Genomic DNA, 19,060 nt, shown 5'->3' on the forward strand with positions numbered 1-19,060 from the left:
ATGCAGCTTACGGCCACACCGCTCTCTAAGCGCCCGATCTCGTCCGATCTCGGCAGCCAAATAGAGCCGGGCCTGGTTAGTACTTGGTAGGAAGACCGCCTGGGAATACCAGGTGCTGTAAGCTTTTTTGCTTGGGTTTACGGGCAGCACAAGCTGGTGTTACTGCCTATTTATTCATAGAAATTGTTCTATATTTTCATCAAATTTTGTTCTTTCATTGCTGTTTTGCTACTTTATTGGTTTGCCAACCATCGTGCTTCATTACTAGTAGACCATGTTACGGTCCTGGCCACATGTGTTGTTTTTATTTTCTTGTTCTTATAGGTGCCCTGCCTGATTGGCTGGATTGGGGGGCAGTACAGGAAGCTGATTGGTCCATCCTACACTTCCTGGAGTTTTAAAAGTATGGTTCCCAACAGCTAGCGAGGCTCTTTCTGGCATCAGCACCTGTTTGCTGTTCTTGGTTTCCAAACCTTATTTAGCATTTTTGAATTGTTAGGTTTTGTGCCGTGGTTTTGTTTATAAATTGTATATTTTGTAAATAGTATTAAATCTGTAGGGGTGGACTGCCATTTTTCTTTTGATTGTTTTCTCTTGTTTTCACATTAGGGAGTTAGGGTTAGCGACTGTCTTTTGGTTTGTTTCTTTCTATCAGGCTAGCTAGCACTTTCTGTGGGAAATGGCTTATTTTGTTTATTATGTTGGCCTTGGTTCGCCCTGAGTTGTAGTGTCATGTTTTGTTTGACACTTTCTTTCGTTTAAAATAAATATCATTCTGTTGGAACATCTCAATCCTGGATTTTGGTTTGGGGATCGGAGAGGGAACATGCAAATTTATCTTTGTATGTTTCACCCTGACCCCCTAGACAGGGGCGTAACAGACCAGTACAGTTATAGTACTTTGTACTTTGCCACATTTATCTTCTTCTTAGCAAGTGTCATGCATTCTGCTTCTCTAGCGTTTTTAAGAGCTGTTGATGATGTCAAATGCATGTTACGGCCACACCGCTCTCTAAGCGTCCGATCTCGGCTGCCAAATAGGGCCGGGCCTGGTTAGTACTTGGTAGGAAGACCGCCTGGGAATACCAGGTGCTGTAAGCTTTTTTGCTTGGGTTTACGGGCAGCTCAAGCTGGTGTTACTGCCTATTTATTCATAGAAATTGTTCTATATTTTCATCAAATTTTGTTCTTTCATTGCTGTTTTGCTACTTTATTGGTTTGTCAACCATCGTGCTTCATTACTAGTAGACCATGTTACGGTCCTGGCCATATGTGTTGTTTTTATTTTCTTGTTCTTATAGGTGCCCTGCCTGATTGGCCGGATTTGGGGGAAGTACAGGAAGCTGATTGGTCCATCCTACACTTCCTGGAGTTTTAAAAGTACGGTTCCCAACAGCTAGCGAGGCTCTTTCTAGCATCAGCACCTGTTTGCTGTTCTTGGTTTCCAAACCTTATTTAGCATTTTTGAATTGTTAGGTTTTGTGCCGTGGTTTTGTTTATAAATTGTATATTTTGTAAATAGTATTAAATCTGTAGGGGTGAACTGCCATTTTCTTTGGACTGTTTTCACATTAGGGAGTTAGGGTTAGCAACTGTCTTTTGGTTTGTTTATTTCTATCAGGCTAGCTAGCACTTTCTGTGGGAAATGGCTTATTTTGTTTATTATGTTGGCCTTGGTTCGCCCTGAGTTGTAGTGTCATGTTTTATTTGACACTTTCTTTCGTTTAAAATAAATATCATTCTGTTGGAACATCTCGATCCTGGATTTTGGTTTGGGGATCGGAGAGGGAACATGCTAATTTATCTTTGTATGTTGCACCCTGAGCCCCTAGACAGGGGCGTAACAGACCAGTACAGTTATAGTCCTTTGTACTTTGCCACATTTATCTTCTTCTTAGCAAGTGTCATGCATTCTGCTTCTCCAGCGTTTTTAAGAGCTGTTGATGATGTCAAATGCAGCTTACGGCCACACCGCTCTCTAAGCGCCCGATCTCGTCAGATCTCGGCAGCCAAATAGAGCCGGGCCTGGTTAGTACTTGGTAGGAAGACCGCCTGGGAATACCAGGTGCTGTAAGCTTTTTTGCTTGGGTTTACGGCCAGCACAAGCTGGTGTTACTGCCTATTTATTCATAGAAATTGTTCTATATTTTCATCAAATTTTGTTCTTTCATTTCTGTTTTGCTACTTTATTGGTTTGTCAACCATCTTGCTTCATTACTAGTAGACCATGTTACGGTCCTGGCCATATGTGTTGTTTTTATTTTGTTGTTCTTATAGGTGCCCTGCCTGATTGGCCGGATTTGGGGGAAGTACAGGAAGCTGATTGGTCCATCCTACACTTCCTGGAGTTTTAAAAGTACGGTTCCCAACAGCTAGCGAGGCTCTTTCTGGCAGCAGCACCTGTTTGCTGTTCTTGCTTTCCAAACCTTATTTAGCATTTTTGAATTGTTAGGTTTTGTGCCGTGGTTTTGTTTATAAATTGTATATTTTGTAAATAGTATTAAATCTGTAGGGGTGGACTGCCATTTTCTTTTGATTGTTTTCTCTTGTTTTCACATTAGGGAGTTAGGGTTAGCGACTGTCTTTTGGTTTGTTTATTTCTATCAGGCTAGCTAGTACTTTCTGTGGGAAATGGCTTATTTTGTTTATTATGTTGGCCTTGGTTCGCCCTGAGTTGTAGTGTCATGTTTTGTTTGACACTTTCTTTCGTTTAAAATAAATATCATTCTGTTGGAACATCTCGATCCTGGATTTTGGTTTGGGGATCGGAGAGGGAACATGCTAATTTATCTTTGTATGTTGCACCCTGACCCCCTAGACAGAGGCTTAACAGACCAGTACAGTTATAGTACTTTGTACTTTGCCACATTTATCTTCTTCTTAGCAAGGGTCATGCATTCTGCTTCTCCAGCGTTTTTGAGAGCTGTTGATGATGTCAAATGCAGCTTACGGCCACACTGCTCTCTAAGCGCCCGATCCCGTCCGATCTCGGCAGCCAAATAGGGCCGGGCCTTGTTAGTACTTGGTAGGAAGACCGCCTGGGAATACCACGTGCTGTAAGCTTCTTTGCTTGGGTTTACGGGCAGCACAAGCTGGTGTTACTGCCTATTTATTCATAGAAATTGTTCTATATTTTCATCAAATTTTGTTCTTTCATTGCTGTTTTGCTACTTGATTGGTTTGTCAACCATCGTGCTTCATTACTAATAGACCATGTTACGGTCCTGGCCATATGTGTTGTTTTTATTTTCTTGTTCTTATAGGTGCCCTGCCTGATTGGCCGGATTGGGGGGCAGTACAGGAAGCTGATTGGTCCATCCTACACTTCCTGGAGTTTTAAAAGTACGGTTCCCAACAGCTAGCGAGGCTCTTTCTGGCATCAGCACCTGTTTGCTGTTCTTGGTTTCCAAACCTTATTTAGTATTTCTGAATTGTTAGGTTTTGTGCCGTGGTTTTTTTTATAAATTGTATATTTTGTAAATAGTATTAAATCTGTAGGGGTGAACTACCATTTTCTTTGGACTGTTTTCACATTAGGGAGTTAGGGTTAGCGACTGTCTTTTGGTTTGTTTATTTCTATCAGGCTAGCTAGCACTTTCTGTGGGAAATGGCTTATTTTGTTTATTATGTTGGCCTTGGTTCGCCCTGAGTTGTAGTGTCATGTTTTGTTTGACACTTTCTTTCGTTTAAAATAAATATCATTCTGTTGGAACATCTCGATCCTGGATTTTGGTTTGGGGATCGGAGAGGGAACATGCTAATTTATCTTTGTATGTTGCACCCTGACCCCCTAGACAGGGGCGTAACAGACCAGTACAGTTATAGTACTTTGTACTTTGCCACATTTATCTTCTTCTTAGCAAGTGTCATGCATTCTGCTTCTCCAGCGTTTTTGAGAGCTGTTGATGATGTCAAATGCAGCTTATGGCCACACTGCTCTCTAAGCGCCCGATCCCGTCCGATCTCGGCAGCCAAATAGGGCCGGGCCTTGTTAGTACTTGGTAGGAAGACCGCCTGGGAATACCAGGTGCTGTAAGCTTCTTTGCTTGGGTTTACGGGCAGCACAAGCTGGTGTTACTGCCTATTTATTCATAGAAATTGTTCTATATTTTCATCAAATTTTGTTCTTTCATTGCTGTTTTGCTACTTTATTGGTTTGCCAACCATCGTGCTTCATTACTAGTAGACCATGTTACGGTCCTGGCCATATGTGTTGTTTTTATTTTCTTGTTCTTATAGGTGCCCTGCCTGATTGGCTGGATTGGGGGGCAGTACAGGAAGCTGATTGGTCCATCCTACACTTCCTGGAGTTTTAAAAGTACGGTTCCCAACAGCTAGCGAGGCTCTTTCTGGCATCAGCACCTGTTTGCTGTTCTTGGTTTCCAAACCTTATTTAGCATTTTTGAATTGTTAGGTTTTGTGCCGTGGTTTTGTTTATAAATTGTATATTTTGTAAATAGTATTAAATCTGTAGGGGTGAACTGCCATTTTCTTTGGACTGTTTTCACATTAGGGAGTTAGGGTTAGCGACTGTCTTTTGGTTTGTTTATTTCTATCAGGCTAGCTAGCACTTTCTGTGGGAAATGGCTTATTTTGTTTATTATGTTGGCCTTGGTTCGCCCTGAGTTGTAGTGTCATGTTTTGTTTGACACTTTCTTTCGTTTAAAATAAATATCATTCTGTTGGAACATCTCGATCCTGGATTTTGGTTTGGGGATCGGAGAGGGAACATGCTAATTTATCTTTGTATGTTGCACCCTGACCCCCTAGACAGGGGCGTAACAGACCAGTACAGTTATAGTACTTTGTACGTTGCCACATTTATCTTCTTCTTAGCAAGTGTCATGCATTCTGCTTCTCCAGCGTTTTTAAGAGCTGTTGATGATATCAAATGCAGCTTACGGCCACACCGCTCTCTAAGCGCCCGATCTCGTCCGATCTCGGCAGCCAAATAGAGCCGGGCCTGGTTAGTACTTGGTAGGAAGACCGCCTGGGAATACCAGGTGCTGTAAGCTTTTTTGCTTGGGTTTACGGGCAGCACAAGCTGGTGTTACTGCCTATTTATTCATAGAAATTGTTCTATATTTTCATCAAATTTTGTTCTTTCATTGCTGTTTTGCTACTTTATTGGTTTGCCAACCATCGTGCTTCATTACTAGTAGACCATGTTACGGTCCTGGCCATATGTGTTGTTTTTATTTTCTTGTTCTTATAGGTGCCCTGCCTGATTGGCTGGATTGGGGGGCAGTACAGGAAGCTGATTGGTCCATCCTACACTTCCTGGAGTTTTAAAAGTATGGTTCCCAACAGCTAGCGAGGCTCTTTCTGGCATCAGCACCTGTTTGCTGTTCTTGGTTTCCAAACCTTATTTAGCATTTTTGAATTGTTAGGTTTTGTGCCGTGGTTTTGTTTATAAATTGTATATTTTGTAAATAGTATTAAATCTGTAGGGGTGGACTGCCATTTTTCTTTTGATTGTTTTCTCTTGTTTTCACATTAGGGAGTTAGGGTTAGCGACTGTCTTTTGGTTTGTTTCTTTCTATCAGGCTAGCTAGCACTTTCTGTGGGAAATGGCTTATTTTGTTTATTATGTTGGCCTTGGTTCGCCCTGAGTTGTAGTGTCATGTTTTGTTTGACACTTTCTTTCGTTTAAAATAAATATCATTCTGTTGGAACATCTCAATCCTGGATTTTGGTTTGGGGATCGGAGAGGGAACATGCAAATTTATCTTTGTATGTTTCACCCTGACCCCCTAGACAGGGGCGTAACAGACCAGTACAGTTATAGTACTTTGTACTTTGCCACATTTATCTTCTTCTTAGCAAGTATCATGCATTCTGCTTCTCTAGCGTTTTTAAGAGCTGTTGATGATGTCAAATGCATGTTACGGCCACACCGCTCTCTAAGCGTCCGATCTCGGCAGCCAAATAGGGCCGGGCCTGGTTAGTACTTGGTAGGAAGACCGCCTGGGAATACCAGGTGCTGTAAGCTTTTTTGCTTGGGTTTACGGGCAGCTCAAGCTGGTGTTACTGCCTATTTATTCATAGAAATTGTTCTATATTTTCATCAAATTTTGTTCTTTCATTGCTGTTTTGCTACTTTATTGGTTTGTCAACCATCGTGCTTCATTACTAGTAGACCATGTTACGGTCCTGGCCATATGTGTTGTTTTTATTTTCTTGTTCTTATAGGTGACCTGCCTGATTGGCCGGATTTGGGGGAAGTACAGGAAGCTGATTGGTCCATCCTACACTTCCTGGAGTTTTAAAAGTACGGTTCCCAACAGCTAGCGAGGCTCTTTCTGGCAGCAGCACCTGTTTGCTGTTCTTGGTTTCCAAATCTTATTTAGCATTTTTGAATTGTTAGGTTTTGTGCCGTGGTTTTGTTTATAAATTGTATATTTTGTAAATAGTATTAAATCTGTAGGGGTGGACTGCCATTTTCTTTTGATTGTTTTCTCTTGTTTTCACATTAGGGAGTTAGGGTTAGCGACTATCTTTTGGTTTGTTTATTTCTATCAGGCTAGCTAGCACTTTCTGTGGGAAATGGCTTATTTTGTTTATTATGTTGGCCTTGGTTCGCCCTGAGTTGTAGTGTCATGTTTTGTTTGACACTTTCTTTCGTTTAAAATAAATATCATTCTGTTGGAACATCTCAATCCTGGATTTTGGTTTGAGGATCGGAGAGGGAACATGCAAATTTATCTTTGTATGTTTCACCCTGACCCCCTAGACAGGGGCGTAACAGACCAGTACAGTTATAGTACTTTGTACTTTGCCACATTTATCTTCTTCTTAGCAAGTGTCATGCATTCTGCTTCTCTAGCGTTTCTAAGAGCTGTTGATAATGTCAAATGCAGCTTACGGCCACACCGCTCTCTAAGCGCCCGATCTCGTCCGATCTCGGCAGCCAAATAGAGCCGGGCCTGGTTAGTACTTGGTAGGAAGACCGCCTGGGAATACCAGGTGCTGTAAGCTTTTTTGCTTGGGTTTACGGGCAGCTCAAGCTGGTGTTACTGCCTATTTATTCATAGAAATTGTTCTATATTTTCATCAAATTTTGTTCTTTCATTGCTGTTTTGCTACTTTATTGGTTTGTCAACCATCGTGCTTCATTACTAGTAGACCATGTTACGGTCATGGCCATATGTGTTGTTTTTATTTTCTTGTTCTTATAGGTGCCCTGCCTGATTGGCCGGATTTGGGGGAAGTACAGGAAGCTGATTGGTCCATCCTACACTTCCTGGAGTTTTAAAAGTACGGTTCCCAACAGCTAGCGAGGCTCTTTCTGGCAGCAGCACCTGTTTGCTGTTCTTAGTTTCCAAATCTCATTTAGCATTTTTGAATTGTTAGGTTTTGTGCCGTGGTTTTGTTTATAAATTGTATATTTTGTAAATAGTATTAAATCTGTAGGGGTGGACTGCCATTTTCTTTGGACTGTTTTCACATTAGGGAGTTAGGGTTAGCGACTATCTTTTGGTTTGTTTATTTCTATCAGGCTAGCTAGCACTTTCTGTGGGAAATGGCTTATTTTGTTTATTATGTTGGCCTTGGTTCGCCCTGAGTTGAAGTGTCATGTTTTGTTTGACACTTTCTTTCGTTTAAAATAAATATCATTCTGTTGGAACATCTCGATTCTGGATTTTGGTTTGGGGATCGGAGAGGGAACATGCTAATTTATCTTTGTATGTTGCACCCTGACCCCCTAGACAGGGGCGTAACAGACCAGTACAGTTATAGTACTTTGTACTTTGCCACATTTATCTTCTTCTTAGCAAGTGTCATGCATTCTGCTTCTCCAGCGTTTTTAAGAGCTGTTGATGATGTCAAATGCAGCTTACGGCCACACCGCTCTCTGATCGCCCGATCTCGTCCGATCTCGGCAGCCAAATAGGGCCGGACCTGGTTAGTACTTGGTAGGAAGACCGCCTGGGAATACCAGGTGCTGTAAGCTTTTTTGCTTGGGTTTACGGGCAGCACAAGCTGGTGTTACTGCCTATTTATTCATAAAAATTGTTCTATATTTTCATCAAATTTTGTTCTTTCATTGCTGTTTTGCTACTTTATTGGTTTGTCAACCATCGTGCTTCATTACTAGTAGACCATGTTACGGTCCTGGCCATATGTGTTGTTTTTATTTTCTTGTTCTTATAGGTGCCCTGCCTGATTGGCTGGATTGGGGGGCAGTACAGGAAGCTGATTGGTCCATCCTACACTTCCTGGAGTTTTAAAAGTATGGTTCCCAACAGCTAGCGAGGCTCTTTCTGGCATCAGCACCTGTTTGCTGTTCTTGGTTTCCAAACCTTATTTAGCATTTTTGAATTGTTAGGTTTTGTGCCGTGGTTTTGTTTATAAATTGTATATTTTGTAAATAGTATTAAATCTGTAGGGGTGGACTGCCATTTTTCTTTTGATTGTTTTCTCTTGTTTTCACATTAGGGAGTTAGGGTTAGCGACTGTCTTTTGGTTTGTTTCTTTCTATCAGGCTAGCTAGCACTTTCTGTGGGAAATGGCTTATTTTGTTTATTATGTTGGCCTTGGTTCGCCCTGAGTTGTAGTGTCATGTTTTGTTTGACACTTTCTTTCGTTTAAAATAAATATCATTCTGTTGGAACATCTCAATCCTGGATTTTGGTTTGGGGATCGGAGAGGGAACATGCAAATTTATCTTTGTATGTTTCACCCTGACCCCCTAGACAGGGGCGTAACAGACCAGTACAGTTATAGTACTTTGTACTTTGCCACATTTATCTTCTTCTTAGCAAGTGTCATGCATTCTGCTTCTCTAGCGTTTTTAAGAGCTGTTGATGATGTCAAATGCATGTTACGGCCACACCGCTCTCTAAGCGTCCGATCTCGGCAGCCAAATAGGGCCGGGCCTGGTTAGTACTTGGTAGGAAGACCGCCTGGGAATACCAGGTGCTGTAAGCTTTTTTGCTTGGGTTTACGGGCAGCTCAAGCTGGTGTTACTGCCTATTTATTCATAGAAATTGTTCTATATTTTCATCAAATTTTGTTCTTTCATTGCTGTTTTGCTACTTGATTGGTTTGTCAACCATCGTGCTTCATTACTAATAGACCATGTTACGGTCCTGGCCATATGTGTTGTTTTTATTTTCTTGTTCTTATAGGTGCCCTGCCTGATTGGCCGGATTGGGGGGCAGTACAGGAAGCTGATTGGTCCATCCTACACTTCCTGGAGTTTTAAAAGTACGGTTCCCAACAGCTAGCGAGGCTCTTTCTGGCATCAGCACCTGTTTGCTGTTCTTGGTTTCCAAACCTTATTTAGCATTTTTGAATTGTTAGGTTTTGTGCCGTGGTTTTGTTTATAAATTGTATATTTTGTAAATAGTATTAAATCTGTAGGGGTGAACTGCCATTTTCTTTGGACTGTTTTCACATTAGGGAGTTAGGGTTAGCGACTGTCTTTTGGTTTGTTTATTTCTATCAGGCTAGCTAGCACTTTCTGTGGGAAATGGCTTATTTTGTTTATTATGTTGGCCTTGGTTCGCCCTGAGTTGTAGTGTCATGTTTTGTTTGACACTTTCTTTCGTTTAAAATAAATATCATTCTGTTGGAACATCTCGATCCTGGATTTTGGTTTGGGGATCGGAGAGGGAACATGCTAATTTATCTTTGTATGTGGCACCCTGACCCCCTAGACAGGGGCGTAACAGACCAGTACAGTTATAGTACTTTGTACTTTGCCACATTTATCTTCTTCTTAGCAAGTGTCATGCATTCTGCTTCTCCAGCGTTTTTAAGAGCTGTTGATGATGTCAAATGCAGCTTACGGCCACACCGCTCTCTAAGCGCCCGATCTCGTCCGATCTCGGCAGCCAAATAGAGCCGGGCCTGGTTAGTACTTGGTAGGAAGACCGCCTGGGAATACCAGGTGCTGTAAGCTTTTTTGCTTGGGTTTACGGGCAGCACAAGCTGGTGTTACTGCCTATTTATTCATAGAAATTGTTCTATATTTTCATCAAATTTTGTTCTTTCATTGCTGTTTTGCTACTTTATTGGTTTGTCAACGATCGTGCTTCATTACTAATAGACCATGTTACGGTCCTGGCCATATGTGTTGTTTTTATTTTCTTGTTCTTATAGGTGCCCTGCCTGATTGGCCGGATTGGGGGGCAGTACAGGAAGCTGATTGGTCCATCCTACACTTCCTGGAGTTTTAAAAGTACGGTTCCCAACAGCTAGCGAGGCTCTTTCTGGCATCAGCACCTGTTTGCTGTTCTTGGTTTCCAAACCTTATTTAGCATTTTTGAATTGTTAGGTTTTGTGCCGTGGTTTTGTTTATAAATTGTATATTTTGTAAATAGTATTAAATCTGTAGGGGTGAACTGCCATTTTCTTTGGACTGTTTTCACATTAGGGAGTTAGGGTTAGCGACTGTCTTTTGGTTTGTTTATTTCTATCAGGCTAGCTAGCACTCTCTGTGGGAAATGGCTTATTTTGTTTATTATGTTGGCCTTGGTTCGCCCTGAGTTGTAGTGTCATGTTTTGTTTGACACTTTCTTTCGTTTAAAATAAATATCATTCTGTTGGAACATCTCGATCCTGGATTTTGGTTTGGGGATCGGAGAGGGAACATGCTAATTTATCTTTGTATGTGGCACCCTGACCCCCTAGACAGGGGCGTAACAGACCAGTACAGTTATAGTACTTTGTACTTTGCCACATTTATCTTCTTCTTAGCAAGTGTCATGCATTCTGCTTCTCCAGCGTTTTTAAGAGCTGTTGATGATGTCAAATGCAGCTTACGGCCACACCGCTCTCTAAGCGCCCGATCTCGTCCGATCTCGGCAGCCAAATAGAGCCGGGCCTGGTTAGTACTTGGTAGGAAGACCGCCTGGGAATACCAGGTGCTGTAAGCTTTTTTGCTTGGGTTTACGGGCAGCACAAGCTGGTGTTACTGCCTATTTATTCGTAGAAATTGTTCTATATTTTCATCAAATTTTGTTCTTTCATTGCTGTTTTGCTACTTTATTGGTTTGCCAACCATCGTGCTTCATTACTAGTAGACCATGTTACGGTCCTGGCCATATGTGTTGTTTTTATTTTCTTGTTCTTATAGGTGCCCTGCCTGATTGGCCGGATTGGGGGGCAGTACAGGAAGCTGATTGGTCCATCCTACACTTCCTGGAGTTTTAAAAGTACGGTTCCCAACAGCTAGCGAGGCTCTTTCTGGCATCAGCACCTGTTTGCTGTTCTTGGTTTCCAAACCTTATTTAGCATTTTTGAATTGTTAGGTTTTGTGCCGTGGTTTTGTTTATAAATTGTATATTTTGTAAATAGTATTAAATCTGTAGGGGTGAACTGCCATTTTCTTTGGACTGTTTTCACATTAGGGAGTTAGGGTTAGCGACTGTCTTTTGGTTTGTTTATTTCTATCAGGCTAGCTAGCACTCTCTGTGGGAAATGGCTTATTTTGTTTATTATGTTGGCCTTGGTTCGCCCTGAGTTGTAGTGTCATGTTTTGTTTGACACTTTCTTTCGTTTAAAATAAATATCATTCTGTTGGAACATCTCGATCCTGGATTTTGGTTTGGGGATCGGAGAGGGAACATGCTAATTTATCTTTGTATGTGGCACCCTGACCCCCTAGACAGGGGCGTAACAGACCAGTACAGTTATAGTACTTTGTACTTTGCCACATTTATCTTCTTCTTAGCAAGTGTCATGCATTCTGCTTCTCCAGCGTTTTTAAGAGCTGTTGATGATGTCAAATGCAGCTTACGGCCACACCGCTCTCTAAGCGCCCGATCTCGTCCGATCTCGGCAGCCAAATAGAGCCGGGCCTGGTTAGTACTTGGTAGGAAGACCGCCTGGGAATACCAGGTGCTGTAAGCTTTTTTGCTTGGGTTTACGGGCAGCACAAGCTGGTGTTACTGCCTATTTATTCATAGAAATTGTTCTATATTTTCATCAAATTTTGTTCTTTCATTGCTGTTTTGCTACTTTATTGGTTTGTCAACCATCGTGCTTCATTACTAATAGACCATGTTACGGTCCTGGCCATATGTGTTGTTTTTATTTTCTTGTTCTTATAGGTGCCCTGCCTGATTGGCCGGATTGGGGGGCAGTACCGGAAGCTGAGTGGTCCATCCTACACTTCCTGGAGTTTTAAAAGTACGGTTCCCAACAGCTAGCGAGGCTCTTTCTGGCATCAGCACCTGTTTGCTGTTCTTGGTTTCCAAACCTTATTTAGTATTTCTGAATTGTTAGGTTTTGTGCCGTGGTTTTGTTTATAAATTGTATATTTTGTAAATAGTATTAAATCTGTAGGGGTGAACTACCATTTTCTTTGGACTGTTTTCACATTAGGGAGTTAGGGTTAGCGACTGTCTTTTGGTTTGTTTATTTCTATCAGGCTAGCTAGCACTTTCTGTGGGAAATGGCTTATTTTGTTTATTATGTTGGCCTTGGTTCGCCCTGAGTTGTAGTGTCATGTTTTGTTTGACACTTTCTTTCGTTTAAAATAAATATCATTCTGTTGGAACATCTCGATCCTGGATTTTGGTTTGGGGATCGGAGAGGGAACATGCTAATTTATCTTTGTATGTTGCACCCTGACCCCCTAGACAGGGGCGTAACAGACCAGTACAGTTATAGTACTTTGTACTTTGCCACATTTATCTTCTTCTTAGCAAGTGTCATGCATTCTGCTTCTCCAGCGTTTTTAAGAGCTGTTGATGATGTCAAATGCAGCTTATGGCCACACCGCTCTCTAAGCGCCCGATCTCGTCAGATCTCGGCAGCCAAATAGAGCCGGGCCTGGTTAGTACTTGGTAGGAAGACCGCCTGGGAATACCAGGTGCTGTAAGCTTTTTTGCTTGGGTTTACGGGCAGCACAAGCTGGTGTTACTGCCTATTTATTCATAGAAATTGTTCTATATTTTCATCAAATTTTGTTCTTTCATTTCTGTTTTGCTACTTTATTGGTTTGTCAACCATCTTGCTTCATTACTAGTAGACCATGTTACGGTCCTGGCCATATGTGTTGTTTTTATTTTGTTGTTCTTATAGGTGCCCTGCCTGATTGGCCGGATTTGGGGGAAGTACAGGAAGCTGATTGGTCCATCCTACACTTCCTGGAGTTTTAAAAGTACGGTTCCCAACAGCTAGCGAGGCTCTTTCTGGCAGCAGCACCTGTTTGCTGTTCTTGCTTTCCAAACCTTATTTAGCATTTTTGAATTGTTAGGTTTTGTGCCGTGGTTTTGTTTATAAATTGTATATTTTGTAAATAGTATTAAATCTGTAGGGGTGGACTGCCATTTTCTTTTGATTGTTTTCTCTTGTTTTCACATTAGGGAGTTAGGGTTAGCGACTGTCTTTTGGTTTGTTTATTTCTATCAGGCTAGCTAGCACTTTCTGTGGGAAATGGCTTATTTTGTTTATTATGTTGGCCTTGGTTCGCCCTGAGTTGTAGTGTCATGTTTTGTTTGACACTTTCTTTCGTTTAAAATAAATATCATTCTGTTGGAACATCTCGATCCTGGATTTTGGTTTGGGGATCGGAGAGGGAACATGCTAATTTATCTTTGTATGTTGCACCCTGACCCCCTAGACAGAGGCGTAACAGACCAGTACAGTTATAGTACTTTGTACTTTGCCACATTTATCTTCTTCTTAGCAAGGGTCATGCATTCTGCTTCTCCAGCGTTTTTGAGAGCTGTTGATGATGTCAAATGCAGCTTACGGCCACACTGCTCTCTAAGCGCCCGATCCCGTCCGATCTCGGCAGCCAAATAGGGCCGGGCCTTGTTAGTACTTGGTAGGAAGACCGCCTGGGAATACCACGTGCTGTAAGCTTCTTTGCTTGGGTTTACGGGCAGCACAAGCTGGTGTTACTGCCTATTTATTCATAGAAATTGTTCTATATTTTCATCAAATTTTGTTCTTTCATTGCTGTTTTGCTACTTGATTGGTTTGTCAACCATCGTGCTTCATTACTAATAGACCATGTTACGGTCCTGGCCATATGTGTTGTTTTTATTTTCTTGTTCTTATAGGTGCCCTGCCTGATTGGCCGGATTGGGGGGCAGTACAGGAAGCTGATTGGTCCATCCTACACTTCCTGGAGTTTTAAAAGTACGGTTCCCAACAGCTAGCGAGGCTCTTTCTGGCATCAGCACCTGTTTGCTGTTCTTGGTTTCCAAACCTTATTTAGCATTTTTGAATTGTTAGGTTTTGTGCCGTGGTTTTGTTTATAAATTGTATATTTTGTAAATAGTATTAAATCTGTAGGGGTGAACTGCCATTTTCTTTGGACTGTTTTCACATTAGGGAGTTAGGGTTAGCGACTGTCTTTTGGTTTGTTTATTTCTATCAGGCTAGCTAGCACTTTCTGTGGGAAATGGCTTATTTTGTTTATTATGTTGGCCTTGGTTCGCCCTGAGTTGTAGTGTCATGTTTTGTTTGACACTTTCTTTCGTTTAAAATAAATATCATTCTGTTGGAACATCTCGATCCTGGATTTTGGTTTGGGGATCGGAGAGGGAACATGCTAATTTATCTTTGTATGTGGCACCCTGACCCCCTAGACAGGGGCGTAACAGACCAGTACAGTTATAGTACTTTGTACTTTGCCACATTTATCTTCTTCTTAGCAAGTGTCATGCATTCTGCTTCTCCAGCGTTTTTAAGAGCTGTTGATGATGTCAAATGCAGCTTACGGCCACACCGCTCTCTAAGCGCCCGATCTCGTCCGATCTCGGCAGCCAAATAGAGCCGGGCCTGGTTAGTACTTGGTAGGAAGACCGCCTGGGAATACCAGGTGCTGTAAGCTTTTTTGCTTGGGTTTACGGGCAGCACAAGCTGGTGTTACTGCCTATTTATTCATAGAAATTGTTCTATATTTTCATCAAATTTTGTTCTTTCATTGCTGTTTTGCTACTTTATTGGTTTGTCAACCATCGTGCTTCATTACTAATAGACCATGTTACGGTCCTGGCCATATGTGTTGTTTTTATTTTCTTGTTCTTATAGGTGCCCTGCCTGATTGGCCGGATTGGGGGGCAGTACCGGAAGCTGAGTGGTCCATCCTACACTTCCTGGAGTTTTAAAAGTACGGTTCCCAACAGCTAGCGAGGCTCTTTCTGGCATCAGCACCTGTTTGCTGTTCTTGGTTTCCAAACCTTATTTAGTATTTCTGAATTGTTAGGTTTTGTGCCGTGGTTTTGTTTATAAATTGTATATTTTGTAAATAGTATTAAATCTGTAGGGGTGAACTACCATTTTCTTTGGACTGTTTTCACATTAGGGAGTTAGGGTTAGCGACTGTCTTTTGGTTTGTTTATTTCTATCAGGCTAGCTAGCACTTTCTGTGGGAAATGGCTTATTTTGTTTATTATGTTGGCCTTGGTTCGCCCTGAGTTGTAGTGTCATGTTTTGTTTGACACTTTCTTTCGTTTAAAATAAATATCATTCTGTTGGAACATCTCGATCCTGGATTTTGGTTTGGGGATCGGAGAGGGAACATGCTAATTTATCTTTGTATGTTGCACCCTGACCCCCTAGACAGAGGCGTAACAGACCAGTACAGTTATAGTACTTTGTACTTTGCCACATTTATCTTCTTCTTAGCAAGGGTCATGCATTCTGCTTCTCCAGCGTTTTTGAGAGCTGTTGATGATGTCAAATGCAGCTTACGGCCACACTGCTCTCTAAGCGCCCGATCCCGTCCGATCTCGGCAGCCAAATAGGGCCGGGCCTTGTTAGTACTTGGTAGGAAGACCGCCTGGGAATACCACGTGCTGTAAGCTTCTTTGCTTGGGTTTACGGGCAGCACAAGCTGGTGTTACTGCCTATTTATTCATAGAAATTGTTCTATATTTTCATCAAATTTTGTTCTTTCATTGCTGTTTTGCTACTTGATTGGTTTGTCAACCATCGTGCTTCATTACTAATAGACCATGTTACGGTCCTGGCCATATGTGTTGTTTTTATTTTCTTGTTCTTATAGGTGCCCTGCCTGATTGGCCGGATTGGGGGGCAGTACAGGAAGCTGATTGGTCCATCCTACACTTCCTGGAGTTTTAAAAGTACGGTTCCCAACAGCTAGCGAGGCTCTTTCTGGCATCAGCACCTGTTTGCTGTTCTTGGTTTCCAAACCTTATTTAGCATTTTTGAATTGTTAGGTTTTGTGCCGTGGTTTTGTTTATAAATTGTATATTTTGTAAATAGTATTAAATCTGTAGGGGTGAACTGCCATTTTCTTTGGACTGTTTTCACATTAGGGAGTTAGGGTTAGCGACTGTCTTTTGGTTTGTTTATTTCTATCAGGCTAGCTAGCACTTTCTGTGGGAAATGGCTTATTTTGTTTATTATGTTGGCCTTGGTTCGCCCTGAGTTGTAGTGTCATGTTTTGTTTGACACTTTCTTTCGTTTAAAATAAATATCATTCTGTTGGAACATCTCGATCCTGGATTTTGGTTTGGGGATCGGAGAGGGAACATGCTAATTTATCTTTGTATGTGGCACCCTGACCCCCTAGACAGGGGCGTAACAGACCAGTACAGTTATAGTACTTTGTACTTTGCCACATTTATCTTCTTCTTAGCAAATGTCATGCATTCTGCTTCTCCAGCGTTTTTAAGAGCTGTTGATGATGTCAAATGCAGCTTACGGCCACACCGCTCTCTAAGCGCCCGATCTCGTCCGATCTCGGCAGCCAAATAGAGCCGGGCCTGGTTAGTACTTGGTAGGAAGACCGCCTGGGAATACCAGGTGCTGTAAGCTTTTTTGCTTGGGTTTACGGGCAGCACAAGCTGGTGTTACTGCCTATTTATTCATAGAAATTGTTCTATATTTTCATCAAATTTTGTTCTTTCATTGCTGTTTTGCTACTTTATTGGTTTGTCAACCATCGTGCTTCATTACTAGTAGACCATGTTACGGTCCTGGCCATATGTGTTGTTTTTATTTTCTTGTTCTTATAGGTGCCCTGCCTGATTGGCTGGATTGGGGGGCAGTACAGGAAGCTGATTGGTCCATCCTACACTTCCTGGAGTTTTAAAAGTATGGTTCCCAACAGCTAGCGAGGCTCTTTCTGGCATCAGCACCTGTTTGCTGTTCTTGGTTTCCAAACCTTATTTAGCATTTTTGAATTGTTAGGTTTTGTGCCGTGGTTTTGTTTATAAATTGTATATTTTGTAAATAGTATTAAATCTGTAGGGGTGGACTGCCATTTTTCTTTTGATTGTTTTCTCTTGTTTTCACATTAGGGAGTTAGGGTTAGCGACTGTCTTTTGGTTTGTTTCTTTCTATCAGGCTAGCTAGCACTTTCTGTGGGAAATGGCTTATTTTGTTTATTATGTTGGCCTTGGTTCGCCCTGAGTTGTAGTGTCATGTTTTGTTTGACACTTTCTTTCGTTTAAAATAAATATCATTCTGTTGGAACATCTCAATCCTGGATTTTGGTTTGGGGATCGGAGAGGGAACATGCAAATTTATCTTTGTATGTTTCACCCTGACCCCCTAGACAGGGGCGTAACAGACCAGTACAGTTATAGTACTTTGTACTTTGCCACATTTATCTTCTTCTTAGCAAGTGTCATGCCTTCTGCTTCTCTAGCGTTTTTAAGAGCTGTTGATGATGTCAAATGCATGTTACGGCCACACCGCTCTCTAAGCGTCCGATCTCGGCAGCCAAATAGGGCCGGGCCTGGTTAGTACTTGGTAGGAAGACCGCCTGGGAATACCAGGTGCTGTAAGCTTTTTTGCTTGGGTTTACGGGCAGCTCAAGCTGGTGTTACTGCCCATTTATTCATAGAAATTGTTCTATATTTTCATCAAATTTTGTTCTTTCATTGCTGTTTTGCTACTTTATTGGTTTGTCAACCATCGTGCTTCATTACTAGTAGACCATGTTACGGTCCTGGCCATATGTGTTGTTTTTATTTTCTTGTTCTTATAGGTGCCCTGCCTGATTGGCCGGATTTGGGGGAAGTACAGGAAGCTGATTGGTCCATCCTACACTTCCTGGAGTTTTAAAAGTACGGTTCCCAACAGCTAGCGAGGCTCTTTCTAGCATCAGCACCTGTTTGCTGTTCTTGGTTTCCAAACCTTATTTAGCATTTTTGAATTGTTAGGTTTTGTGCCGTGGTTTTGTTTATAAATTGTATATTTTGTAAATAGTATTAAATCTGTAGGGGTGAACTGCCATTTTCTTTGGACTGTTTTCACATTAGGGAGTTAGGGTTAGCGACTGTCTTTTGGTTTGTTTATTTCTATCAGGCTAGCTAGCACTTTCTGTGGGAAATGGCTTATTTTGTTTATTATGTTGGCCTTGGTTCGCCCTGAGTTGTAGTGTCATGTTTTGTTTGACACTTTCTTTCGTTTAAAATAAATATCATTCTGTTGGAACATCTCGATCCTGGATTTTGGTTTGGGGATCGGAGAGGGAACATGCTAATTTATCTTTGTATGTTGCACCCTGACCCCCTAGACAGAGGCGTAACAGACCAGTACAGTTATAGTACTTTGTACTTTGCCACATTTATCTTCTTCTTAGCAAGGGTCATGCATTCTGCTTCTCCAGCGTTTTTGAGAGCTGTTGATGATGTCAAATGCAGCTTACGGCCACACTGCTCTCTAAGCGCCCGATCCCGTCCGATCTCGGCAGCCAAATAGGGCCGGGCCTTGTTAGTACTTGGTAGGAAGACCGCCTGGGAATACCACGTGCTGTAAGCTTCTTTGCTTGGGTTTACGGGCAGCACAAGCTGGTGTTACTGCCTATTTATTCATAGAAATTGTTCTATATTTTCATCAAATTTTGTTCTTTCATTGCTGTTTTGCTACTTGATTGGTTTGTCAACCATCGTGCTTCATTACTAATAGACCATGTTACGGTCCTGGCCATATGTGTTGTTTTTATTTTCTTGTTCTTATAGGTGCCCTGCCTGATTGGCCGGATTGGGGGGCAGTACAGGAAGCTGATTGGTCCATCCTACACTTCCTGGAGTTTTAAAAGTACGGTTCCCAACAGCTAGCGAGGCTCTTTCTGGCATCAGCACCTGTTTGCTGTTCTTGGTTTCCAACCGTTATTTAG

The 19,060-nt window shown here is 41.8% G+C and overlaps 16 pseudogenes; all 16 read left to right on the plus strand.

The window, feature by feature from the left end:
- The first annotated feature begins 5 nt into the window (after positions 1-5).
- LOC137111223 (5S ribosomal RNA) lies at positions 6-124 on the plus strand (annotated as a pseudogene).
- A 1,834-nt stretch (positions 125-1,958) lies between these two features.
- On the plus strand, positions 1,959-2,077 carry LOC137111301 (5S ribosomal RNA; annotated as a pseudogene).
- Positions 2,078-2,944: 867 nt separating this feature from the next.
- Positions 2,945-3,063, plus strand: LOC137110908 (5S ribosomal RNA; annotated as a pseudogene).
- Positions 3,064-3,920: 857 nt separating this feature from the next.
- On the plus strand, positions 3,921-4,039 carry LOC137110697 (5S ribosomal RNA; annotated as a pseudogene).
- Positions 4,040-4,896: 857 nt separating this feature from the next.
- Positions 4,897-5,015, plus strand: LOC137111224 (5S ribosomal RNA; annotated as a pseudogene).
- Positions 5,016-6,859: 1,844 nt separating this feature from the next.
- On the plus strand, positions 6,860-6,978 carry LOC137111226 (5S ribosomal RNA; annotated as a pseudogene).
- Positions 6,979-7,835: 857 nt separating this feature from the next.
- On the plus strand, positions 7,836-7,954 carry LOC137110627 (5S ribosomal RNA; annotated as a pseudogene).
- Positions 7,955-9,788: 1,834 nt separating this feature from the next.
- LOC137111227 (5S ribosomal RNA) lies at positions 9,789-9,907 on the plus strand (annotated as a pseudogene).
- An 857-nt stretch (positions 9,908-10,764) lies between these two features.
- LOC137111228 (5S ribosomal RNA) lies at positions 10,765-10,883 on the plus strand (annotated as a pseudogene).
- Positions 10,884-11,740: 857 nt separating this feature from the next.
- Positions 11,741-11,859, plus strand: LOC137111229 (5S ribosomal RNA; annotated as a pseudogene).
- Positions 11,860-12,716: 857 nt separating this feature from the next.
- On the plus strand, positions 12,717-12,835 carry LOC137110082 (5S ribosomal RNA; annotated as a pseudogene).
- An 867-nt stretch (positions 12,836-13,702) lies between these two features.
- LOC137110909 (5S ribosomal RNA) lies at positions 13,703-13,821 on the plus strand (annotated as a pseudogene).
- An 857-nt stretch (positions 13,822-14,678) lies between these two features.
- Positions 14,679-14,797, plus strand: LOC137111230 (5S ribosomal RNA; annotated as a pseudogene).
- An 857-nt stretch (positions 14,798-15,654) lies between these two features.
- On the plus strand, positions 15,655-15,773 carry LOC137110910 (5S ribosomal RNA; annotated as a pseudogene).
- Positions 15,774-16,630: 857 nt separating this feature from the next.
- On the plus strand, positions 16,631-16,749 carry LOC137111231 (5S ribosomal RNA; annotated as a pseudogene).
- A 1,834-nt stretch (positions 16,750-18,583) lies between these two features.
- LOC137110911 (5S ribosomal RNA) lies at positions 18,584-18,702 on the plus strand (annotated as a pseudogene).
- Positions 18,703-19,060: the final 358 nt, after the last annotated feature.

Source organism: Channa argus, unplaced genomic scaffold (assembly GCF_033026475.1).
Source record: "Channa argus isolate prfri unplaced genomic scaffold, Channa argus male v1.0 Contig009, whole genome shotgun sequence".
Lineage (NCBI taxonomy): Eukaryota > Metazoa > Chordata > Actinopteri > Anabantiformes > Channidae > Channa > Channa argus.